We start from the raw sequence: 26,967 nt of genomic DNA on the forward strand, positions 1-26,967 counted from the left end.
TTATTTGATGTCTTACAATACTGATTGTAACTTCTGGTAACTAAAAGATAATAGTGAGCATTCTGTTTTAATACTGATTTTAAAAGATTGCTTCTTTGTTTAACATATTTTAAAGTATATTCTGTGAGAGCTAATAAAATGTTTGTTTTATCTATTCTTTCAAGTGAAATCCTGTCCCACAGGGATTCATAATTTATATTAATGTATTAAGATTCTGAGATCTGCAGTAAAGAAATATTCCCCTGAGTTTGAGCATTTCATAAATTCACTTGCCCACAGAAGTATTTTTCTCTCATTTGGAAATTTACATCAGTTATAGCAATCAAAATTATATACAGTTCAGTTCAGTTCAGTCGCTCACTGGTATCCGACGCTTTGCGACCCCATGAATCGCAGCACGCCAGGCCTCCCTGTCATCACCATCTCCCGGGGGTTCACTGAGACTCACGTCCATCAAGTCAGTGATGCCATCCAGCCATCTCATCCTCTGTCGTCCCCTTCTCCTCCTGCCCCCAATCCCTCCCAGCATCAGAGTCTTTTCCAGTGAGTCAACTCTTTGCATGAGGTGGCCAGAGTACTGGAGCTTCAGCTTTAGCAAATCCCTTCCAAAGGAATCCCAGGGCCGATCTCCTTCAGAATGGACTGGTTGGATCTCCTTGTAGTCCAAGGGACTCTCAAGAGTCTTTTCCAACACCACAGTTCAAAAGCATCAATTCTTTGGCGCTCAGCCTTCTTCACAGCCCAATTCTCACACCCATACATGACCACTGGAAAAACCATAGCCTTGACTAGATGGACCCTTGTTGGCAAAGTAATGTCTCTGCTTTTGAATATGCTATCTAGGTTGGTCATAACTTTTCTTCCAAGGAGTAAGCATCTTTTAATCTCATGGCTGCAGTCACCATCTGCAGTGATTTTGGAGCCCCCAAAAATAAAGTCTGACACTGTTTCCACTGTTTCCCCATCTATTTCCCATGAAGTGATGGGACCGGATGCCATGATCTTCATTTTCTTAATGTTGAGCTTTAAGCCAACATTTTCGCTCTCCTCTTTCACTTTCATCAAGAGGCTTTTTAGCTCCTCTTCACTTTCTGCCATAAGGGTGGTGTCATCTGCTTATCTGAGGTTATTGATATTTCTCCCAGCCCTCTTGATCCCAGCTTGTGTTTCTTCCAGTCCAGTGTTTCTCATGATGTACTCTGCATATCAGTTAAATAAGCAGGGTGACAATATACAGCCTTGATGTACTTTACCTTTTCCTATTTGGAACCAGTCTGTTCTTCCATGTCCAGTTCCAACTGTTGCTTCCTGACCTGCATACAGATTTCTCAAGAGTCAGGTCAGGTGGTCTGGTATTCCCATCTCTTTAAGAATTTTCCACAGTTTATTGTGATCCACACAGTCAAAGACTTTGGCATAGTCAACAAAGCAGAAATAGATGTTTTTCTGGAACTCTCTTGCTTTTACCATGATCCAGCAGACGTTGGCAATTTGATCTCTGGTTCCTCTGCCTTTTCTAAAACCAGCTTGAACATCAGGAAGTTCACGGTTCACGTATTGCTGAAGCCTGGCTTGGAGAATTTTGAGCATTACTTTACTAGTGTGTGAGATGAGTGCAATTGTGCAGTAGGTTGAGCATTCTCTGGCATTGCTTTTCTTTGGAATTGGAATGAAAACTGACCTTTTCCAGTCCTGTGGCCACTGCTGAGTTTTCCAAACTTGCTGGCATATTGAGTGCAACACTTTCACAGCATCATCTTCCAGGATTTGAAACAGCTCAACTGGAATTCCATCACCTCCACTAACTTTGTTCGTAGTGATGCTTTCTAAGGCCCACTTGACTTCACATTCCAGGGTATATGGCTCTAGGTGGGTGATCACACCATTGTGATTATCTTGGTCGTGAAGATCTTTTTTGTACAGTTTTTCTGTGTATTCCTGCCACCTCTTCTTAATATCTTCTGCTTCTGTTAGGTCCATACCATTTCTGTCCTTGATTGAGCCCATCTTTGCATGAAATGTTCCCTTGGTATCTCTAATTTTCTTGAAGAGATCTCTACTCCTTCCCATTCTGTTGTTTTCCTCTATTTCTTTGCATTGATTGCTGAAGAAGGCTTTCTTATCTCTTCTTGCTATTCTTTGGAACTCTGCATTCAGATGCTTATATCTTTCCTTTTCTCCTTTGCTTTTCGCCTCTCTTCTTTTCACAGCTATCTGTAAGGCCTCCCCAGACAGCCATTTTGCTTTTTTGCATTTCTTTTCCATGGGGATGGTCTTGATCCCTGTCTCCTGTACAATGTCACGAACCTCTGTCCATAGTTCATCAGCCACTCTATCTATCAGATCTAGGCCCTTAAATCTATTTCTCACTTCTACTGTATAATCATAAGGGATTTGATTTAGGTCATACCTGAATGGTCTAGTGGTTTTCCCTACTTTCTTCAATTTAAGTCTGAATTTGGCAATAAGGAGTTCATGATCTGAGCCACAGTCAGCTCCTGGTCTTGTTTTTGCTGACTGTATAGAGCTTCTCCATCTTTGGCTGCAAAGAATATAATCAATCTGATTTCGGTGTTGACCATCTGGTGATATCCATTTGTAGAGTCTTCTCTTGTGTTGTTGGAAGAGGGTGTTTGCTATGACCAGTGCATTTTCTTGGCAAAACTTTATTAGTCTTTGCCCTGCTTCATTCCATATTCCAAGGCCAAATTTGGCTGTTACTCCAGGTGTTTCTTGACTTCCTACTTTTGCATTCCAGTCCCCTATAATGTAAAGGACATCTTTTTTGGGTGTTAGTTCTAAAAGGTCTTGTATTCGATCTTAATTTTTTCAATATTTTGTGAATCCTTGTCTCTATTTTTTGCTATGGGCACTGTGGTTTTGTTTTGCTAATAATTTTTTCATTAATTTAGAAGATAGTCATCTTCTTTATTTCTACAAGTGATTGCACTTGAAATTTTTCACAGCATTTCTACATATACTGTACGCTTACCGAAGTCAATGATGTAAACACCTACTTTTCTAATCAAGTTTAGAGTGAAATGGTGTATTTGAATAACCCCCCCCACAGATGAGAAATTTAATCCATTTTTACATCCTTCCAGCTTTTTTCTCAGTATTTATAAGAATAATTTAGCATTTTTATTCAAGTTACTGTCAGTATTTTATATTATATGATTTCTCTTTTGTGGATTATTTTACCTACTCAGCAGGGAATCATATTTATGGTATATTACTGGACAGTTCTATGGTTTCTTGATATCTGTGTCCAAGGCTCTTGTCCTTTTGCCTAATTTCTTACTTTTGACTTTTTTAAATTCATCTTTCAGGCAGCTGAAATGTCTTCAAGAATTATTGTAAGCAGGGCAAGTAGGTTTTATATATATATCTCAATCCTTTGCTTAACTTGAATAAATTCTGTCAGGTTTCAACATAATGATTTGTCTGGGTATAAAATTCTTATCTAACCATCTTTCTAGCCCTTCATATTTTGTCATATAGTAGAAAAATCTGAGCTCTTCCATGTTATTGTTTCTTATTCATCTGTTTTTCTTCCTGGATTTTTATGGCTTTTACATTGTAATTAAAATATTTTATCATAATGTATCTAGGTGTGAGGTCTTTTTACTGATTTTGCATAGTACTTCCTGAATCAATTAAATTTCCAGAGTCAGATCGTGCATAAGCATTGGGGAGATTGTTTTAATTTTTTAAATAATTCTGAATATTCTTTTGATTATATTTTATTTATTCTCTTTTTGCTCTTTTTTAAATTGAGACATAGTTGATTTACAATGTTGTGTCTAAAAAATTATGGAAATGAACTAATTTACAAACAGACTCATAAACATAGAAAATAAATTTATGGTTACCAAAGTGGAAAGGGGAGTGAGGAATAAATTAGGAATATGGATTAACAGATACACACTACAATATATAAAATAGATAAAGAACAATGACCCACTGTATAGCACAGGGAAGTATATTCACTATTTTGTAATAACCTATAATGGAAAAGAATCTTTATTCTCTTTTTAAAATATATTTTTAAAATTTTAATGCTTTTTTAAGATAGGTAATTTACATCTGATAAAATATAAGCACTCTGAAGTGTATAATTTTAATCGGTTTGCCAAATCCATATATCTAAGTAACCCAATCCCTGTAAGATACAGAACATTTCCATCATTCCAGAAAATTCCTTTATGTTTCTTCCAAGGCCACCCCACAGCCAGAAGTAACTGCTGATCCGACTTCTATCAACTTGGATTAGTTTTGCTATTCTGAATATCACATAAATGGAATCTTACAGTATTATGTATAAGACTTCTTTTTTTTTTGAGATTTGTCCATGTTATTGCTTATATCAGCAATTCATTTCACTTATTGCTGAATAGAATTTTATTTTATGAATGCACTGCCATATGTTTATTGATTTTCCTATTTGTAGATATATGAGCTATTTCTGGGCTTCCCTTGTGACTCAGCTGGTAAAGAATTCACCTGCAATGCAGGAGACCTGGGTTCGATCCCAGGTTTGGGACGATAACCTGGAAAAGGGAAAGGCTACCCAGTTTGGGGCTGCTATGAATAAAGCAGCTATAATATTTTTGTAAATGTTGTTGTGGACATATTTTTCACTTCTTTTGGATAATTAATTACCTAGACTGGAAGTTTGAAGTCAAAAGGTGACCATAATTTTAACTAAGAAGCTACTAGCAATTTTCCAAAGTAGTTGTGTAAAACACCCCCTACCTGCCATGTGAGTTTCAGCTATCCTGAATACCACTTAGCGTACGGTGTTGTTACTCTCATTATAGTTGTCCTAGGAGGTGTGTAGTGGTATCTCATTGTGATAACTCTTCCCTTTTTCATGAGTACAAATTAACACTAATTTGATTTGTTCCCCATTTTAGGGATCTATCATCTCTTACCTCATTTATTCCTTTGAGGGAGTACAATGTACAGCTTCTATACTTTAGAGAGTGTCTGATTCTGTTTCTTATAGTGTCAGTTTCATCTCTTATTGCCTTCAGTAGATCTATTAATACTATTTGGTTGGCTAGAACTGGACATGGAACAACAGACTGGTTCCAAACAGGAAAAGGAGTATGTCAAGGCTGTATATTGTCACCCTGCTTATTTAACTGATATGCAGAGTACATCATGAGAGATGCTGGGCTGCAAGAAACACAAGCTGGAATCAAGATTGCCAGGAGAAATATCAATAACCTCAGATATGCAGATGACACCACCCTTATGGCAGAAAGTGAAGAGGAACTAAAGAGCCTCTTGATGAAAGTGAAAGAGGAGAATGAAAAAGTTGGCTTAAAACTCAACATTCAGAAAACGAAGATCATGGCATCTGGTTCCTTCACTTCATGGGAAATAGATGGGGAAACAGTGGAAACAGTGTCAGACTTTATTTTGGGGGGCTCCAAAATCACTGCAGATAGTGATTGCAGCCATGAAATTAAAAGACACTTACTCCTTGGAAGAAAAGTTATGACCAACCTAGATAGCATATTCAAAAGCAGAGACATTACTTTGCCGACTAAGGTCCATCTAGTCAAGGCTATGGTTTTTCCAGTGGTCATGTATGGATGTGAGAGTTGGACTGTGAAGAAGGCTGAGCGCCAAAGAATTGATGCTTTTGAACTGTGGTGTTGGAAAAGACTCTTGAGAGTCCCTTGGAGTGCGGGGAGATCCAACCAGTCCATTCTGAAGGAGATCAACCCTGGGATTTCTTTGGAAGGAATGATGCTAAAGCTGAAGCTCCAGTACTTTGGCCACCTCATGAGAAGAGCTGACTCATTGGAAAAGACTAATGCTGGGAGGGATTGGGGGCAGGAGGAGAAGGGGACGACAGAGGATGAGATGGCTGGATGGCATCATCAACTCAATGGACGTGAGTTTGAGTGAACTCTGGGAGATGGTGATGACAGGGAGGCCTGGCATGCTGCAATTCATGGGGTCGCAAAGAGTCGGACACAACTGAGTGACTGAGCTGAACTGACTGAAAGTTCATCTGGAATTTTCCGTAACATCTTAGGGAAAAATCCAAACAAACTTTTCGGTCAGCCCAATATTATTACTATTTTTTACTTCCATATAATCCCTCCTTATCTCACCCAGCACCTTTTTTTTAATTCCATCTCTTTATCTCACAATGGCTGGCTGTCCTTTTCCACACTATTCTTTTTCCACATACACTGAGGGTGAGAAACAGTTCTAAAATTGTCTTTGAGGTGATGCTTCACTTTCCTGGTTATGCCCTTTTTTTCCACTAGCTGGGCTATTTATTTTTCATGTTAACTCATCCAGGAGTGAAAATCAATCTCCTTAGACCCAATATTTGTGAACACAGAGCATGTGCAGTGTGTTCCAGGACCTGCTCAATGTGTACTGAGCTATAAGTTTTCTGGTCCACAGCTGGAAGACTGAATGGCATGTCCTAGTTCAAGATCAGCTCCTGACAAGAATGCCGCTGATGGTGTGTGTGCTAAGTCACTTCTGTTATGTCCAACTCTGTGCAACCCGTCTGCTAAATAGAACCATTTAGCTATCCCTCTGCTAAACAGAACCATCTTCACTCCAGTAGGGTGTCCCTTCCATATCTGTATACAAGTCTCGATACTCAGAAAACAATGAAGTTGGATGTTACAAGACTGAGTAGTGGCACAATGAATCCTGGAACACACATCTAGCAAGAAAAGTCTAGGTGGGGAGAAAGGAAGAGTCCATGGAAGAAGGACCTTCTAAAGATGAGGCATTTTTCTGCATCATCTAATTCAGTGGTCCTCATTCAATACACAGAACTCCATCAGTGGCTTCCCAGGTGGTGTTAGTGGAAAAGAACCCACCTGTGTTTTCAGGAAAGGAATGAACACTCTCCCTACCTGATTTGAAGCCCAAAGTTTGGCTTTGTTTCTAGCAGTAAACCATATGTTGTTTAATAATGGTGATTCTCAATTCAGTACCATGGATTATGTTAATTCTGATATTTCTTTCAAGTTTCTAGCTATAGGCTGACTGTACATTTTGGTCTGGGGCATTTTTTAGCTTTCCTTCTCTCCCCTTCTCCACTTCATGTCTTTATAAGTAATCAAAAATAGGGACATCTTTCCAGAAATTGAATGTGTCCTTTTAAGTTCTATCCAGTTTTAAGAGTTTGCTGCTGCTGTTGCTAAGTTGCTTCAGTCATGTCCAACTTTGTGCAACCCGATAGACAGCAGCCCACCAGGCTCCCCCATCCCTGGGATTCTCCAGGCAAGAACACTGGAGTGGGTTGCCATTTCCTTCTCCAATGCATGTAAGTGAAAAGTGATAGTGAAGTTGCTCAGTCATGTCCGACTCTTCACGACCCCATGGACTGTAGCCTACCAGGCTCCTCTATCCAGGGGATTTTCCAGGCAAGAGTACTGGAGTGGGTTGCCATTATCATTTAAGAGTTTATCATTCTATATATTTCCCCCGTGAATCTTGACTCAACTCCTCAGTTTAATCAATTCCAAGTTTGTATGAACAACTCATGTTTTCTCTATTTTATACACATGTGCTGGGCTGTGCTTAGTTGCTCAGTCACGTCTGACTCTTTGCAACCCCATGGACTGTAGCCCACCAGGCTCCTCTGTCCATGGAATTCTCCATGCCGGAATACTGGAGTGGATAGCCATTCCCTTCTCCAGATCTTCCCAACCCAGGGATCAAACCCCAGTCTCCCATATCACAGGCAGATTTTTAACCTCTGAGGGTAAAAAAGAAGTATAAAAGTCTCAATACCCAGAAAACAGTAAAGTTGGATGTTACAAGATGTTACCACTTCTGCTCAGAAACTTAAGAAGTTAAAAGCTCAGAAGCTTAAGACTAAAACTTAGCACAGCTCTATGGGCATTATGTAGGTACCCTTGCTGTATACAAAAAAAAAAAAATCCCCAAAACCTGCTCCCTCAGGAAATAGATTGCCCTAGTTATAAGATTGAAAGTGTTGCTAAGTGTTTCATCATCATGCTTATGAGTATATGTATTATATACTCTCCAGCCCAGGATACTTTCTTATCCAGAAGTAAGACAACAATCAACAAAGGTTGATTTCCAACCTTCTTTTGAGAGAAAAGTTTCACACAATTAGCCTTTGAAATGTATATTCCCTAAAGTACCATGAAAACTTTGTTTCATAAAAGTGTTTCTAGGAAAGTCCTATGTCCTCATCTTGATGTTCTTTCATATCACAACTAGTAAAAATAAGAGCTGTGTTGTTCTCTTCATGACCCTAAAAAAATCAGTCTCAGCTTTGTCAATATTGGGTTACAAAACCAAGGATACCAAACAAAGTGGAAGATCCAAGGAGAGAAATATTAACTACCTGCCCAAAATAGTTACTATAACCATTCTGAGCTCTTGGTAAAGGTTCAAAATTCCCATGTTTGTCCACTAGATGAAAAGAGAATCTTTGTTATTAGGAAAGCATATTCAAGATGGTAGTCCCACTGTTGTAGCCAGGCATTCTGGGAAAAAACTCACTCAGAAGGACAATGCAGATACTGGAGTGCAGTTTATTACACCAGCAGGCCCAAGGCAGAGTCTCCTCTTAGCCAAGGACCCCAACCAGTTTTTGTGAAAACCTTATATACCCTAAGTGTATGTGCTCAAACCCACCTCCCCAAATTCCCTGAAACTAGCCTGAACAAAGGAAAAGAAAGATACAATCAAAGTTAACCCATGATTCATATGCTTAAACCCATGATTCGTATGCCTTAAACCTAGGTAATTAACAGTGGACAGTTATCAATAGGCCTGTGGTCATACCCCAATAAACATAATAGAATTTATCATTCTATTCGGTTACACAGATAACTAGGGTGTTCTTTTAGGTGATGGAGAGTCTAGGTACAAGCCCTGGGGCTCTTCCATCTGAGGGGATCTGGTTTTCCAGTTGGTATGCCATTTCCATAGATACTGGGAATATAGCTCAAAGTCCATAGTCCTGCCCAAGATGGAGTCCCGCTTTCAAGCTGGGACTTTCCTTCACCTTTCCTTCACCTCTAATTCTCCATATAAGTTATTGCTCTATTGACTCAAATGTTTGGCAAGTTATTAGAAAAGCTGTTAGATTAGCACAAAGCCCCCATCAGATCTACATTAACACCTTCAGCCACTGGCCCGTCATTTAGTAGGCATCTGCTTCCCTCTCCACCCTCTAAGTGGTAGTCAGTACCTCAGACCACAAATGGGCAAAATGACCCAAAGTTTTGGCCCAATGGAATGCTGCCTGCTCCTTGTGATGATTTCAGATATAACCTAATGACTTTTCGCCATGGTAGGATCTCCAGAAATCTTGGTTGGGTTTTGCTGGTGACACCCTCAGCATGGTCTGCTGAGCAGGACATCTTCTGTGGCCATAATCACCTCTGGCATAATCAGTTATTTGATGGTGCCCAAAGATATTTTTAAACCATATTTTGCCAAAAGCCCAACCTCTATTCCCACAAGAATCTATTTTGTGTTAGTTTTCTATTGCCTGTAGATAAGGACATCTCAGTCTTTCTAAAAGGATTGTTCTCAAACAAGGGGCATATAAGACAACATGTCAAATAGGTGGCCTGGTGACTGGTGCTCCTTCCAGAGCCAGATGGAAGATGCAGTTGACTCAGTTGTCCCTTTAAGGCAGGATCTATCCAAGACACAGCTAACAATGAGAAGTCATCAGGGGATTTATAATGGGTTTAAGAACAAAACCAAGAATGGGATTGTTGTGCAACATCCCCCATTTGATCATCAGAGGACAGATGCTCCATCAACAGAGGAATTTCCACTGACATTTCCAGGGACCCATAGAATAATTGCCACTTGAATGTTTTTTTCAGGCTTTCAAAGGAGTGTAGGAATGACCTGAGGCTGTATTGCATTCATGTCATTAGTCAAAGTTGCCTGTCAATATAGCTTGTATTATTAGTTTATATTCAAACAGATGTCCTTGTGTATTTTTCTAATGAAGAAAGGAGCCATATTATGATGGCTATTCTTAAAAGACTAACATAAAATATACTCGCTCATTCTTTCAATCACTTGCAGTCAGCTCTTGTGTGCCCGCCATGTTGGATGCTATGCTAGGCACCAAGATGAAAAGGTGACCACTCTCTACCTTCCAGAAGCACATAGTCTAGTGGAGGAGAGAGCTGAATATAGTCACAGGCGGAAGTGGGGCAGTTACTGAAGAAGGAGGAAGAGAGTAAGGAGGAGATTTACAGAGGAAATGGCATGAACAAACTTAGAGTGATTCTTATTTCGCTAATATTTTGGACAATTGCAAATAGTCTGATGGGCAGAACATACAAAGAAGCAGAAAATGACAGTAAGTGTGGCTAAAAAAGTAGGTTGGGGTCAGATGGTAAAGACCTTTGAATACTGTGCTAAGTGGTTTGATCTGTGCTTTGGGGGAGCCACAGTTAGTAGCAGATTTGGGGTCAGGTCTCTTGATTCAAAGGCGTGGTTTTCTCTGCTGGATTGCACTTATGCCTCCAAACACTAGTGGCCACCACACTGGATTTCACTAATGATCACCCAGTGGAAGGTGTCTCCCTGGTGACTCAGATAGTAAAGAATCTGCCTGCATTGCAGGAGACCTAAGTTCAATCTCTGGGTCAGGAAGATCCCCTGAAGAAGGGAAAGGCTACCCATTCCAGTATTCTTACCTGGAGAATCCCACAGAGGAGCCTGGCAAGCTACAATCCATGGGGTCTCAAAGAGTTGGACACAACTGAGTGACTCACTCACTTCCCTAATAGAAATATATAAATTACCTATTAGAAGCAACAGGTGAGTACTCTTACTATTATCTCCATCTTACTGATTAGGAAATTAAAGCATAAAGAAGTTATGTAATGTGTCCAAGGTCACACAGCTAGTTAGGTGATCCCGGACAATCTGACTACAGAGTCTGTAGTTTTAACCATACTTTATCTTCTCTTGATCTAGAGATCTTTATGAATTTATATGTGTTCTGCTAATACTTGCGTTGACAAGTAAAGGCAGCCTTCTATATCAGTTTTGATAATTTGTCAATTTAACTGAAAAGATTAATGTATGTAATAATACAGGTATCATAGTCAAAGAATGAAGGATAATCCCTAGTCATGTCTCCAGATATCTTTTCCTTTACCCTTTGTGGCTATAGGAAACCAGATATGTGGAACTGGGCATCCTTGCCCTGTTAAGGGCACAGAAGTACTAGAAAGCTCTCAAGGGACTATTAACAGATTTGATGAGACCTCTGAGATGCTACAAACACTGCAATTGCATTTACTACCCAAGACACTGAAAGGTAAAAACTAAAAATCGAATAGGAATATCATGCGCATGATAAATAATGGTTGTTTGGTTTTAAAAATAAAAAAGACGTTGGACTATAAGCTGAAGTCAAAACCGGACAGACAGGTCCTGCAAGTGCTTCTCTTTGTGCGTTGATATTAATAACATCCAAACAGGCCTGAGGGCTGTCTTCATACTTTGCCCTTACCAGAAGAGTAGTATATCATTTTCCTTGGAAGCCCAAGTGTTAGATATACCCTTACAGTATGACTCAAATTTTGTGATTTTTACAAATCAGCTACTGCGTTTTGAATTTCTCTAGCTTCTCAAAACCTTACTCGCCTCAGCTCAGTTCAGTCGCTCGGTCCTGTCAGACTCTTTGCAACCCCATGAATCACAGCACGCCAGGCCTCCCTGTCTATCACGAGCTCCCAGAGTTCACTCAAACTCATGCCATCCAGCCATCTCATCCTCTGTCATCCCCTTCTCCTCCTGCCCCCAATCCCTCCCAGCATCAGAGTCTTTTCCAATGAATCAACGCTTTGCATGAGGTGGCCAAGGTATTGGAGTTTTAGTTTCAGCATCAGTCCTTCCAGTGAACACCCAGGACTGATTTCCTTTAGGATGGACTAGTTGTAACTCCTTGCAGTCCAAGGGACTCTCAAGAGTCTTCTCCAACACCACAGTTCAAAAGCATCAATTCTTCGGTGCTCAGCTTTCTTCACAGTCCAACTCTCACATCCATACATGACTACTGGAAAAACCATAGCCTTGACTAGATGGACCTTTGTTGACAAAGTAATGTCTCTGCTTTTGAATATGCTATCTAGGTTGGTCATAACCCTCCTTCCAAGGAGCAAGTGTCTTTTAATTTCATGGCTGCAATCACCATCTGCAGTGATTTTGGAGCCCAAAAAATAAAGTCTGACACTGTTTCCACTGTTTCCCATCTATTTCCCATGAAGTGATGGGACCAGATGCCATGATCTTCGTTTTCTGAATGTTGAGCTTTAAGCCAACTTTTTCATTCTCCTCTTTCACTTTCATCAAGAGGCTTTTTAGTTCCTCTTCACTTTCTGCAATAAGAGTGGTGTCATCTGCATATCTGAGGTTATTGATATTTCTCTCGGCAATTTTGATTCCAGCTTGTGCTTCTTCAATACCTTACTAGGAATCAGTATTTGCTGGAAGTTCAACATCAAAGATTTATTGTGTTGGAGAAGATAGAGTTGCTTTAGAGTTAAAACCAGAACAATGGTATTTGTTATAGCAGGACATATCTAGCATTATAAAGGAAAGCTTTTCAGTTAACTAGGACTGTGATAACACCGCATCTCCTATGTGCCGTATCACTTCCTTTTCCGCTGAAATGTTTTAGCAGACACTGAATAACTAACAGAGGTTGGTGCTAGGGAAGAGTAACAGCATGATGTCTAAGGCTGTACAAGACTGGTCGTAGAAGGTTTCTATAGCTTGAATCTACAAGCACTAGCCTGTACCAAGACCTCAGTATTCTAACTTATCATGCTCACCCATCCTACATGGAAAATTATATTTAGTCCACTTTTTAGAGGGTTGTCATGTTCATGTTCATTTTTATATCTCCACCATTTTCAGATACTTTTAATTATATGTAGATATAGATATAAAATGGACTGGAATGGGTGAATTTAACTCAGATGACCATTATATCTACTACTGTGGGCAGGAATACCTTAGAAGAAATGGAGTAGCCATCATGGTCAACAAAAGAGTCCAGAATGCAGTACTTGGATGCAATCTCAAAAATGATAGAATGATCTCTGTTTGTTTCCAAGCAAACCATTCAATATTACGGTAATCCAAGTCTATGCTCCAACCAGTAATGCTGAAGAAGCTGATGTTGAACAGTCCTACGAAGACCTACAAGACCTTTTAGAACTAACACCCAATAAAAAGATGTCCTTTTCATTATAGGGGACTGGAATGCAAAAGTAGGAAGTCAAGAAACACCTGGAGTAACAGGCAAATTTGGCCTTGGAGTATGGAATGAAGCAGGGCAAAGGATAATAGAGTTTTGCCAAGAGAACACACTGGTCCTAGTAAACACCCTCTTCCAACAACACAAGAGAAGACTCTACACATGGACATCACCAGATGGTCAACACCGAAATCAGATTGATTATATTCTTTGCAGCCAAAGATGGAGAAGCTCTATAGAGTTAGCAAAAACAAGACCGGGAGCTGACTGTGGCTCAGATCATGAACTCCTTATTGCCAAATTCAGACTTAAATTGAAGAAAGTAGAGAAAACCACTAGACCATTCAGGTATGACCTAAATCAAATCCCTTATGATTATACAGAAGAAGTGAGAAATAGATTTAAGGGCCTAGATCTGATAGACACAGTGCTTGATGAACTATGGATGGAGGTTTGTGACATTGTAGAGGAGACAGGGATCAAGACCATCCCCATGGAAAAGAAATGCAAAAAAGCAAAATGGCTGTCTGAGGAGGCCTTACAAATAGCTGTGAAGAGAAGCAAAAAGCAAAGGAGAAAAGGAAAGATATAAGCATCTGTATGCAGAGTTCCAAAGAATAGCAAGGTGAGATAAGAAAGCCTTCTTCAGCGATCAATGCAATGAAATAGAGGAAAACAACAGAATGAGAAAGACTACAGATCTCTTCAAGAAAATTAGAGATACCAAGTGAACATTTCATGCAAAGGTGGGCTCGATAAAGGACAGAAATGGTACGGACCTAACAGAAGCAGAAGATATTAAGAAGAGGTGGCAAGAATACACAGAAGAACTGTACAAAAAAGATCTTCACGACCCAGATAATCACGATGGTGTGATCACTCACCTAGAGCCAGACATCCTGGAATGTGAAGTCAAGTGGGCCTTAGAAAGCATCACTACGAACAAAGCTAGTGGAGGTGATGGAATTCCAGTTGAGCTATTTCAAATCCTGAAAAATGACGCTTTGAAAGTGCTGCACTCAATATGCCGGCAAGTTTGGAAAACTCAGCAGTGGCCACAAGACTAGTAAAGGTCAGTTTTCATTCCAATCCCAAAGAAAGGCAATGCCAAAGAATGCTCAAACTACCGCACAATTGCATTCATCTCACATGCTAGTAAAGTAATGCTCAAAATACTCCAAGCCAGGCTTCAACAATACATGAACCGTGAACTTCCTGATGTTCAAGCTGGTTTTAGAAAAGGCAGAGGAACCAGAGATCAAATTGCCAACATCCGCTGGATCATGGAAAAAGCAAGAGAGTTCCAGAAAAACATCTATTTCTGCTTTGTTGACTATGCCAAAGCCTTTGACTGTGTGGATCACAATCAACTGGAAAATTCTGAGAGAGATGGGAATACCAGACCATCTGACCTGCCTCCTGAGAAACCTGTATGCAGGTCAGGAAGCAACAGTTGGAACTGGACATGGAACAACAGACTGGTTCCAAGTAGGAAAAGGAGTATGTCAAGGCTGTACACTGTCACCCTGGTTATTTAACTTATATGCAGAGTATATCATGAGAAATGCTTGGTTGGAGGAAGCACAAGCTGGAATCAAGAGTGCCGGGAGAAATATCAATAACCTCAGATATGCAGATGACACCACCCTTATGGCAGAAAGTGAAGAGCAACTAAAAATCCTCTTGATGAAAGTGAAAGAGGAGAGTGAAAAAGTTGGCTTACAGCTCAACATTCAGAAAACAAAGATCATGGCATCTGGTCCCATCAGTTCGTGGGAAATAGATGGGGAAACAATGGAAACAGTGTCAGACTTTATTTTGGGGGGCTCCAAAATCACTGCAGATGGTGATTGCAGCTATGAAATTAAAAGACACATAAGAAACGAATCACCAATCCAGGTTTGATGCAGGATACAGGATGCTTGGTGCTGGTGCACTGGGATGACCCAGAAGGATGGTACGGGGAGGGAGGTGGGAGGGGGGGTTCAGGATTGGGAACACGTGTACACCTGTGGCGGATTCATGTTGATGTATGACAAAACCAATACAATATTGTAAAGTAATTAGCCTCCAATTAAAGTAAATAAATTTAAATTAAAAAATAAATAAAAGACACTTACTCCTTGGAAGGAAAGTTATGACCAACCTAGACAGCAGATTTAAAAGTAGAGACATTGCTTTGCCGACAAAGGTTCATCTAGTCAAAGCTGTGGTTTTTCTAGTAGTCATGTATGGATGTGAGAGTTGGACCATAAAGAAGGCTAAGAGATGGAGAATTGATGCTTTCAAACTGTGGTGCTGGAAAGGACTCTTGAGAGTCACTTGAACAGCAAGGAGATCAAACCAGTCAATCCTAAAGGAAATCAACCCTAAATATTCATTGGATGGACTGATACTGAAGCTGAAGCTCCAATACTTGTGGCCTCCTGATGTGAAAAGCCGACTTAATTGGAAAAGACCCTGATGCTGGGAAGGATTGAGGGCAGGAGGAAGAGGGGATGACAGAGTATGAGGTGTTTAGAAAGCATCACCAACTCATTGGATGTGAGTTTGGGCAAACTGCAGGAGATAGTGAAGGACGAGTAAGCCTAGCGTCTACAGTCCAACATAGCTAATATTTAAGAAGCTCAGGTTAGACTGAGTTGGTTTACAAGTATTTCCCCAATCTCTTGGGTGAGAGCAAAAGGAGACACACAATTTACATTTGATGAAGCTGCTGCAAGTCAAAGTGTCCTGATAACAAGACACATCTGATACTACTAAATTAGCATGACAGAAGTAACAAGATAAATGTGAACAGGTGACTAAACCAAATTTCCCTCCATAAATCAATTCTTGTCTCAGTCACATGATATATTTATCAGAAGCATTTGCCAAACTGGATCCAGTGCTTGTTGCTTTAGGGAAGCTGTATAAAGCCGAGATAACTGCTCGATGGAAAAGAGTTTGTTTTCTTTTCGCAATGTTCAAAAATAGCGATAATGGGTTGCCTCATCCTGCTGGAGAGCCAAAATCAAAATCAAGATATGAAGTCGTCTAGTTGGAAATGAACTGAAATAAGGAATCCATTTCTTTTTGCTTTGGCTTTTCTTATAACAAGAAATCTCACTCAAGGATTGGTTACATATTTTGGCGGGGGTGGAGGGGGTCACAGTTTTGCAAAAGAATGGGCCATGTTCTCCCAAAGAGAGAACTGAGTGTCTTCTTAAAACTGCCAGAGTTCCCAGGCATCTTGACCGAAACGAAATCAAATAAGCCCACTACCTAGGGCCTTTCTGTGTTCTAAGCAGTCTTATCTCTTGCCATAAAGATTCATTTGTAATATTTGTCAATCATTCTCTAGCTATAATTAATATCTTAGGCAAGCATACATCAGTGCTAGCTGCCCTTCTCTTTAACTGCTGAGGTGACACCCTCAAAATTAGCCTGTGCCAACTCTGCTGAAAATTCTGCCTTTTTTTTGTTTTGGGTACTTATCACTTCTTCTCTTTCATCTTAGTCCATTGCTCCAAACCAATGCTTGATGTACTTATGCCACTCTCTTTATAGATTTTCAAGATGGTACCAGGTGAGTGAATGATTGAACTCAGCATCTTTAGTTTTATGCTGCTTTCTTGAATCACAGAAGATGGATCCAAGTTCTTAGCTGCTCTTCAGCAACATATTTCATTGTTAAAATATGGAGAGGAAGTAGAGAAGATTTGCAGTAGTTGGATTTTTGCTTACCGCTACACACAGCCTTTCTTTTGCAGAGTTCTTCTGAAGATTATATTGCTATTTTTCATTCCATTCCCACAGCGACTCCAGGAGGTATATATTAATAGATTCATTTTTTCAGAAATGAAGAGATTAGGCCACCACAGTAAATGGCATGTCCATGACCACGTGGCTGAGAAGCAGGCATGCCAGGACTCAGACTCTGGTCCTCTGACACACACCATGTCCTGTACTCTGTCTTCTACTCCACGCTGCCTTTGTAGTTCTGGGAAGGGAATCAAAGCCTGGAACAAGAATAATAGTAAAATTAATAACTGAATTTTTAGCATTTGCTCTGTGCTAGATAGGGTTTCCCAGGTGGTGCAGTGGTAAAGAAACTGCCTGTCAATGCAGGAGACACAGGTTCTATCTCTGGGTCAGTACTATCTCCTGGAGGAGGAAATGACAACATCACCAACTTAATGGATATGAGTTTGAGCAAGCCCTGGGAGATAGTGAAGGACTGGGAAGCCTGGCATGCTGCAGTCCATGGGGTTGCAAAGAGTTGGACAGGAGTGAGCAACTGAACAACAACAACTCCAGTATTCTTGCCTGGGAAATCCCATGGACAGAGGAGCCCGGCGGGCTACAGTCCATGGGATCAAAAAGAGTTGGACAAGACTGAGCAACTGAGAATGCATGTGTGTTAGATATTGCACTAATTACTTCTTGCACATTATTGCTTCTACTCTTCATAATTTTTGAGGCCATCATTTATCCCCACTGAAAGGAGAAATTGGGTTTCAGAGAACATAAAGTGATTTGCATAAAGATAGATTGGTAGAGACTGAATCTATCTCTAGATTTGGGTGTTGAGCTGTAGAATTAACTAGTACCATATAGCTAAAATCTGAGAGAAAGAGCAGGGTCTTGTGAAGGATAAGGATTTGAATTTGAGTTCTAACTCTGCTTCTGTTTACAGTATGATCCTGGGAAATTCTGTTAATCCTTTGGACTCTTGGATTCTTAGTATAAAATGGGGCTGGTCCTGAAACCACACTCCTCCCTGGGTGGGACTCAAATGCAGCCAAAACTCAGACTCAATTTTGAATCCACAGGCTAGGACTTGAACCCATCCACACTGCTTATCTGTTACTGAACCTTGGGTTCCTTTGTCTCTTTGCAGAAAGAATTCAGGTGAGGCAAAGCGGCAAGCAAAGAGTGAGTTTGTTAGCTTGAGACACTTGTGAGAGATGCAAGCTGGCCGGCAGGGTGGTGGGGAAGGGAGAAGACCACCTTCTTTCTCATTCTTGGGCAGATGTCAAGGCTTACATCATTAGTCTCTCCTTTAGCCCTATATCATTTAACTGAAACTGTTATGGTGCTATTTAAATCAAATGTGTATCAGCAAAAGTGTGGTAATATGTGCTAAAATGTGATAATTTATCTTGGAATTATTACCCCTTTTGGGATTTGGAGATAATGTCCCCTTTCACCTAGTTTCTTTCCCCTTTCACCTTTTCTCTCTCTCTCTTTTTTTTTTTTTTTTTTTTTTGACGATTTATCAAGGCATTTGCTTTTCTTATGTGCATTCAGTCCTGGGTTTCTCACATTTAATTATGGCAATAGATATTTTTTTTGAAAGGTTGATGCCTTGAAGTATAAATTTGGAATTTATGGGGATAAGGCAGCTGCAAAATGTAGTGGGAATTGAAATACACAAATTCTAATTTCTTTCTTGGCTACATGCAGAAATGCTACTCTTCAAGGACTGTTAACACTCTGAATTCCTATAACAAGAGTCAGACCCCATATTTACTGTCTTGGGTTTTAACTATCAGGGTTTGTGGCTTGAGTATGTCTGGTGCTTGAATGCACCCCATCTTCCTTCAAGGTAGTGTAGATTATTGCTTAGTTACTGGATTCTTTTTTGAGTGATCATTAACATGAAACAGTCTCCCAGACTCCCTTAAAATTCCCTTTCTGTCCTAAATCCCTTACTGGGATTTCTAAATGGATCTGATTTTCCTACTGTATCCCTATCAGCATTATTTGATCTAATATATCACATAGGAGGCTCCATCAGGTCAGACATACTCAGGATCTGACTAAACTAAAGAGAATGGTACAAAGGGAAAGCATCAGTCTTTGTGTTAGAATGGAAACTACTACCCTGGTATCTTAACAGCTGATGGCAATGCCCAGAAAATCTAGGCTCTTCCTTCAGTCCCATATTTTCTCCATACCTGCCAAATCAGTTTGGTTATTAAAAAAAAAAAAAGTTTTGTTCATATAGAATGTGTCCATAAGAGTAACTCCCTTTCCTTATAGTGTAAAAAATCATTACGTGAAATTTAGCTGCCATTTACAAAGAGTATATTTTTGAGCACCCTCGCATTGGCTGCTGGGAAAAGCAACTGTTAATAAACTAAGTGGGTAGAATCACTGCCCTGAGAGATTTTATTTTCTGAGAATGACCTGCAATCTGCTCTGCCCTAGAGTAAACAGGACTTTCAGAGGGAAGGTTCTGGGGCAACTTGTGGCTAAGACAGAATTGATTTGTTCTTGTGTTTAGGGTCATTGACTCTCATGAGAGCTACCACTTACCAAGTGCTTCCAGTTGGACACGTGCCCTAAACATATTATTTCTGAACCTCACCATAGCCACATGAAGTTCTCTTATTCCCATTTTATAGAGGAGAAGACTCTTTGGAAACTACCCAGAACCTCAGAGTCTGTCAGTTCCCCACCAGTCTTCCTCCTGTGTCTTCCGTTCCGTATCACCTAAACAACCAGCCATCCTCAAAGTTCCCTCATCCAATGCTATCATTCCTTTCTTGCTGATCTACTCAGGGCTTGGAGGACCATGCTGGCAGGAATTTTCTGGCTGCATTTTCTAAATGCATTTTCTAAACTTCACACTCACGATTTGAGCGGGGTCTGGACTGTGACCAGCTCCTACCCCTGCTTTGTCATTGTTGTTGACAGTTTATCAGAGTCTTTGCTTTACTTATGTGCATTAGTCTTGGATTTCTCATGTTTAGTTATGATAGATTTTTTGGAAATTTTGCTGCCTTAGAGTACAAATTTGGAATTTATGGAGGATACAGCAGCTGCAAAATATAGTGGGAATTGAAAACGCACAAAATCTTAATTTTCAGTCTCATTTACAGGTTTATAGTCACCTGATTTTAGACCATCAAGATAGGTTACATGCATTGCTCATGTAAATAAGAGAATGATAAAGGTAAAATGTAAAGAGGGCGAACATATTTTAAATGTTTTTTTTTTCAATTTTGGAAAAAAAAAAAGATTTTAGAAAACTTTTTTATTATTTCCTGAAATTTCATCTCCTTTAAGGGTAGATTTATAGCTATAAAAAATGACACCATGAAAACTTTTCTATCATAATCCTAATCACAGGAGATTATTGGGGATTATTATTTTTCCTAACCATTTGGTACTACAAAATAGATCACAGCTCTTCCTTTCAGAAAGTGACATTTTTCAACCAGCTGCTGTTGTCTGTCTCACCATCATAATCACTTTCATATCCGGCATATCTTAAATTGAAAAAGTCCACAAATGACACAGCCTGGCTTAGGGGCAGGAAAGAAAGAGGGTCTGCATCAAATTCTGACCTTTGGCTGATTGTATGTTTCTCCTGTAGAATTTCTTTACACTGAAGAAAAAGCTCATTGACCTGTGAATTGTATTAACCTTCTGAACTTTTTAGTGAAGTTGGGAGGCTTAGGGTCACATTTCTGTGCATTTTCTCTTACTCTTCCTGCTTCTGAAGCTCTGTTCCTATGCTGGAGCTTTCTGCTAATGGACCCCAGTTTCTCTGCAGCCAGCTCTGGGGAGGACCGGAAACCCAGCCTGGAGGAAACAACCCAAGGAATGGGCGGACAACACATACTCAGCTCATTTGAACTTTGCTGCTGTTAATGTGATGGTGATTGTGATTTAGGAGCAAAGACTTCAGGGGGGACAGATCATCTGGCTGCAGGGATGGTTTCAGGCTCCTTGGCATAAGCTAATCACCTCGCCAACAGGTCACCTATAGAGTGTCTGCAGTTCACTGAGGACACCACAGTCAGGGTTCATTTGTTGTTTAGTTGCGAAATCGTGTCCAATTCTTTGTGACCCTCTAGACTGTATCCTGCCAGGTTTCTCTGTCCATGGGATTTTCCAGGCAAGAATACTGGAATCGATTGCCTTTTCCTCCTCCAGGGGATCTTCCCAACCCAGGGATCGAACCCATGTCTCCTGCATCTCCTGAATTGACAGGCAGATTCTTTACCACTGAGCTACCTGGGAATCCGTTGACCTATCTTATAATCTAAACCAGGTATGCATTACATACTATTCAGTGGCAAAGAAGGAACAGGGAGGAAAGAGAGAAAAGGGGTCACGTGGTAGAATTTAGGAATAAAAACAAAGCAGGAAACCCAAAGGATTTTTTTTTCAGCAGTCAAAATATTTCCCTGTTTAGAGAATGAGTGTCTCCTACTTAACCACAAATAACAAGAAATAAAATTAAATATGATTAAAAGGCTAACAGGGGCAAGGGAATCAAAGTCAGGAATTCAGGCTCTTGAGAAAGGAAAGAGGCAAAGAGAAGTGAAAATATCAGTGTTCATTTAATGAAATAAAAACAGACTTCTGTAAGCATCCCTCAGAAACATGCCTTTTGTCTGATGCCAGAAACTTTTTGAAGGTTATCAGCTTTGCAACTCCCTACAGCCTGGAGGAACACTCCATAAAGTCCAGGGCATAGTATAATAGTGTTCTGTTTGCTTACTGTGGCAGGTGTAAGACAACTTGACTAAGTCATACCCTGTTAGGGCCTGGAGCCAACACCCTTTGAGCAGGAAAATGTAGTCTTTCTCTCAATGTTTTCTCAACCTTCTCGCTCTCAGAGGGGCCTTGAAATGTCCACAGCAGGAATGTAAAATTTATCAGCATCCTTGGTCAATTCCTGAAGTAGAGCTGAGCTACCTAAAACCCTGCTCTGTCACTGGGGGACCCGAGGGGAGAGTGAAGATTGTTGAAAGAAGGATTGAAGGGCTGGCTAGAGAAGTGGTCCCAACGTCATCTACAGTGCGGCACCCTGGACTCTGCTCCACTATCATCAAGGCAGGTCTCTGCAGATGGTTTTCCCTCTCACCAAGGCAGGCAGCACTCCTTTGACTCGCCAGCCTCTGTTCTCATGCTCTGGCCTGCCCAAGAAGCATCCGCAGGGCCAGACGCAGATGTCAGTCAGCCAACCTGAGTGGGACGGGAACCCTGAATCTTCCCTTCAGGGAGCTTTGCTCCAGTTCACAAATGGGCTGAGGCCACGTGTTCTGATCAGCGCTTGCTGATGACAGAGGCTTTCCGAAGCAGGTGGATCTCTGCCACTGGCCCAGGAGCACTCAGAGATGGTGCCAGGTTAGTTGACTGGCTTACCATCTGCCTCCACCCACACTTGGACTCCATAAGTCCATTTCTCCAGCCTCAGAGACTGAAGGGCATGATGAGGGGACGAGCGCTTGTGGTCGTGAGTGACAGAAGAAGCCAAGCTGCTGAGCCATGACACCTGTGCAGACTCAGCAAGGGCAGAATTGGTCAGAGTCATAATCATTCACTGGGGCCCTAGTCATTCACCTGAATTGGCTGCTTCCAGTTCGGAGCCATGAGGGAACCCTCCCAAGGGGAAGCCCAGCAGTTGATTGACCTGGGGACATAGGCAGAAGGGGAGGAGTTGGCCCTGTGGCTGATTGAGTTCAAAGCAAGAAAAAAGAAAACTAAAAATGACTGTAGCTTCAAACACTCCCATTGACCCTGTGAATCCCACCAGGTCCTATAGCAAAGCTCACGAGTAGAACCAGCCTCACCCTCTTCCTTTCCCTCTTGTGACATTTTCTGTCTCATCATGGCTGAAGTTCTTCAAATGCATCCATCTTGGACAAAAAAAAAAAAAAACATTGAGGTCAGAGGGAGGTGGTTCCCAAGGTCTTAAACACCCAACCCTTGGACCCCATGACCTATTCTTGACAAGTGGTCAGTTAGTCTTCTTGCAAGCATGCTCAGGGTAGGTGGCCCCTAGCCTTAGCTAGCTCCAACCCCCGCCCCAGTATTGGGGGACGTCTCCCTTTGCTGGCTTCCCCTGGTGGGAGGAAGAGAGAGGGTATTAGGAATGAGGGTATGAGGAGATATTCCTGTCCAGGGCAGCAGTGGTGGTGGGGAGCAGTCTTTGGAGAATTCCTTCAAGGATCTCAGTTGGCCTTAGCCATCCCCAAATGTGTTTGTCTTCTTTGTCTATGCGTGTTAAGTTTCTGGGCAGGCAGACAGTATGTGAAAGAGAACCTTTAAGAAAGTAAAACTATTCTCTCATTCCCTTTGTTTTTTCTCCATTGAGTTTCCTCTCTTCACTTCCCACCCTTTCATCATCCTGCCACACTCTTGTCACCTCCCAGGATACATATAGGCTTTTTGCTGCCTGTAGGATTGAGCCAAAACTCCTCAATGTGGCCTTCTGTGGGATGTAGGCTCAGTATGAGACCACTGAATGTGATATGAGAATGAGCCATTCTTTTGCTTTTGTTTCACAGGAATTGATGAACTGCTTTTTCTGGAAACTTGAGGATGAGTATTTTCCTTCAAAATCTTTGTCTTTTTGCTTAGAACCTGTTAAAGACTGAGGTCCTCTTTCCTACTCCCCACCTCCATCTAAACTCAATAGACACACATAAGCAAGCCTTCCCCTGACCCATGCTCTTGACCCTTGGAACCTGCAGAGACCAAGTGTGCCTTCGTGTTTTTCAATAAGAGATTGTCTTGCCTGCCCTGTCCCCATAATTGAACAATGATTAACAACCCTGCGTACTTTAATACACAGATAAATTATTAACAGTGGGCAGTGCCTTTTCCCAGGTTGTAAAAAGATGACTGGTTAGAGTCCCAGCGTTCTCTTTGTTGGGGGAGGAAATGTAGAGGGAATGTCATCTGAGGCCACTGGCCTCTGAGATACAAAACAAAGATGCAGCAGGCTCCAGCCAGGGGACAGACAACAGGAAGGCCCCAGGTGAGAGATTTCAGCTCTCTTTGCCAGTTTTGAGTCTTCTCTTTTATTTTTGTCTTCTGCGTTTGGGAATGGGCGGGAGGCGTGCAGTAGGATTAGGGTGTCAATGACTGCACAAAGTTCTTAGGGAAAAGTCCTTGTTTTGAGGAGAGATGAGCAAGAAAGTGGCAAGTGAATATAAAGACCAACATGAAGGCCCCCTCTAGACCTTGGCTGTTCCAGGGAGAGAGTGTGCGCTGGCATGGGGGCAAAGATCAAAAGGACAGCATGGGGACACAGCTGCTTGGTCACTTGACAGATCAGGCCTGGGGACGTGGGAAGGGGGAGCAAAAGATGATGAAGTCAGGATGCATTGCATTGATGACAAGTTGGAAACATCTCCAGACTGCTGGAGGCAGAGGGAGGCCAGCCAGGCAGTGAACTGTAAAGATCCAGTGGAGCCCATACACGTGAATCAAGACAAATATGGGTGATTTGGGCTGAAGTTTTTGGATTTTACTTGTTTATAACAGACTTCATTTTTAGAGCAATCTTAGGTTTACAAAAAAAAAAAATTTGCACAGAAAATACAATGAATTCTCACATCCCTTCTCCCCTGACACATGGATTCCTCTATTATTAACATCTTGCATTAGTATGAAATGTTCCCTTGATATCTCTAATTTTCTTGAAGAGATCTCTAGTCTTTCCCATTCTGTTGTTTTCCTCTATTTCTTTGCATTGATCGCTGAGGAAGGCTTTCTTATTCTCCTTGCTATTCTTTGGAACTCTGCATTCAGAGGCTTATATCTTTCCTTTTCTCCTTTGCTTTTCACATCTCTTCTTTTCACAGCTATTTGTAAGGTCTCCCCAGGCAGCCATTTTGGGTTTTTTTTTTGCATTTCTTTTTCTTGGGATGGTCTTGATCCCTGTCTCCTGTACAATGTCATGAACCTCTGTCCATAGTTCATCAGGCACTCTATCTATCAGATCTAGTCCCTTAAATCTATTTCTCACTTCCACTGTATAATCATAAGGGATTTGATTTAGGTCATACCTGAATGGTCTAGTGGTTTTCCCTACTTTCTTCAATTTAAGTCTGAGTTTAGCAATAAGGAGTTCATGATCTGAGCCACATTCAGCTCCCGGTCTTGATTTTGTTGACTGTATAGAGCTTCTCCATCTTTGACTGCAAAGAATAGAATCAGTCTGATTTTGGTGTTGACCATCTGGTGATGTCCATGTGTAGAGTCTTCTCTTGTGTTGTTGGAAGAGGGTATTTACTATGACCAGTGTGTTCTCTTGGCAAAACTCTATTATCCTTTGTCCTGCTTAATTCCGTACTGTAAGGCCAAATTTGCCTGTTACCCCAGATGTTTCTTGATTTCCTACTTTTGCATTCCAGTCCCCTATAATGAAAAGGACATCTTTTTTGGGTATTAGTTCTGAAATTGCAGCCATGAAATTAAAAGATGCTTACTCCTTGGAAGGAAAGTTATGACCAACCTAGACGGCATATTAAAAAGCAGAGACATTACTTTCCCAACAAAGGTCCATCTAGTCAAGGCTATGGTTTTTCCAGTGGTCAGGTATGGATGTGAGAGTTGGACTGTGAAGAAAGCTGAGCACCAAAGAATTGATGCTTTTGAACTGTGGTGCTGGAGAAAACTCTTGAGAATCCCTTGAATCTCCCTGCAAGGAGATCCAACCAGTCCCTTCCAAAGGAGATCAGTCCTGGGTGTTGATTGGAAGGACTGATGCTAAAACTGAAACCCCAATACTTTGGCCACCTCATGCGAAGAGTTGACTCATTGGAAAAGACCCCGATGCTGAGAGGGATTGTGGGCAGGAGGAGAAGGGGATGACAGAGGATGAGATGGCTGGATGGCATCACCGACTCGATGGACATGAGTTTGCGTAAACTCCGGGAGTTGGTGATGGACAGGGAGGCCTGGCACTGCAACTCTTTCATGGGGTCGCAAAGAGTCAGACACAACTGAGCGACTGAACTGAACTGAACTGCATTAGTATGGTACAATTATTACAGTGATGAACCAGTAAGGATACATGAGTATTAACTAAGGTCCATAGTTTACATTGGGTTCACTCTTTGTGTTGTGAAGGTCCCTGGTTTTGACAAATGCCTAATGTCATGTATCCCCCGGTACAATGTCACAGAGAATAGTTTCACTGCCCTAATAGTCCCCTGGGCTTTACCACATCATCCCGCCTCCTTTCCCCCAAGCCCCTGGCAACCAGTGGCCCTTTTTACTCTCTCTGTAGTTTTGCCTTTCCACATAGAATTTCCTCATATAGTTGGAACCCTACAGGCTGTAGTGTTTTCAGACTGGCTTCTTTCACCTAGTTATATGCCGCATGTCTTTTATTTCCTGCATGTCTTTTCATAGCTCAATAGCTCATTTCTTGTTGTTGTTGTTGTTATTTAATTGCTAAATTGTTTCTGACTCTTTGCGACCCCATGGACTATAGTCCGCCAGGCTCCTCTGTCCATGGAATTCTCCAGGCAAGAGTCCTGGAGTGGGTTGCCATTTCCTTCTCCAGGAGATCTTCCCAACATAAGGACTGAACCCACGTTTCCTCCATTGGCAGGCAGATTCTTTACTGCTGAATCACTGGGAGCATTTTTATTTAGTGCTGAGTGATCTCACATTGTATGGATGTATCACAGGACTTTTATCCATTTGGGGAGATAAAAGGCAGAAACCATGGAAAGGGTGGATGGCAAGAAAGCAGAGATGTCCAAGGGATGTCATAGAAGGAAGAAGGAGGAAGGTTTGAAGTGGAAAAATAAATATTAGTGCAGAGGCCTGAATCAACCTAAGGTAGGTTCTTGAGACCAATGCTCGGTAGGAGAAGCCAGCTCCCCACTGACTCCCACTAGGCCTTTCCTGTTCTTATAGACAGAAACTTCATGAGGGCAGGAACAATGACCACA

The 26,967-nt window shown here is 41.2% G+C and overlaps 1 protein-coding gene across 4 annotated transcripts in view; it reads left to right on the forward strand.

Moving 5' to 3' along the window:
- The window catches only part of PRLR (prolactin receptor), a 189,839-nt gene that overhangs the window by 25,565 nt on the left and 137,307 nt on the right, over window positions 1-26,967 (forward strand). For 2 of the 4 annotated variants that reach the window (XM_069555934.1, XM_069555932.1), the window contains exon 1: window positions 23,906-24,035. The exons of the other annotated variants lie outside the window; for them this stretch is intronic. The gene's annotated coding sequence lies outside the window, so the exon portion shown is untranslated. Of the gene's footprint in view, window positions 1-23,905; window positions 24,036-26,967 lie in introns of those variants that run through there. 4 annotated transcript variants of the gene reach the window in all.

The sequence above is a fragment of the Ovis canadensis genome, chromosome 16 (genome assembly GCF_042477335.2).
Source record: "Ovis canadensis isolate MfBH-ARS-UI-01 breed Bighorn chromosome 16, ARS-UI_OviCan_v2, whole genome shotgun sequence".
Lineage (NCBI taxonomy): Eukaryota > Metazoa > Chordata > Mammalia > Artiodactyla > Bovidae > Ovis > Ovis canadensis.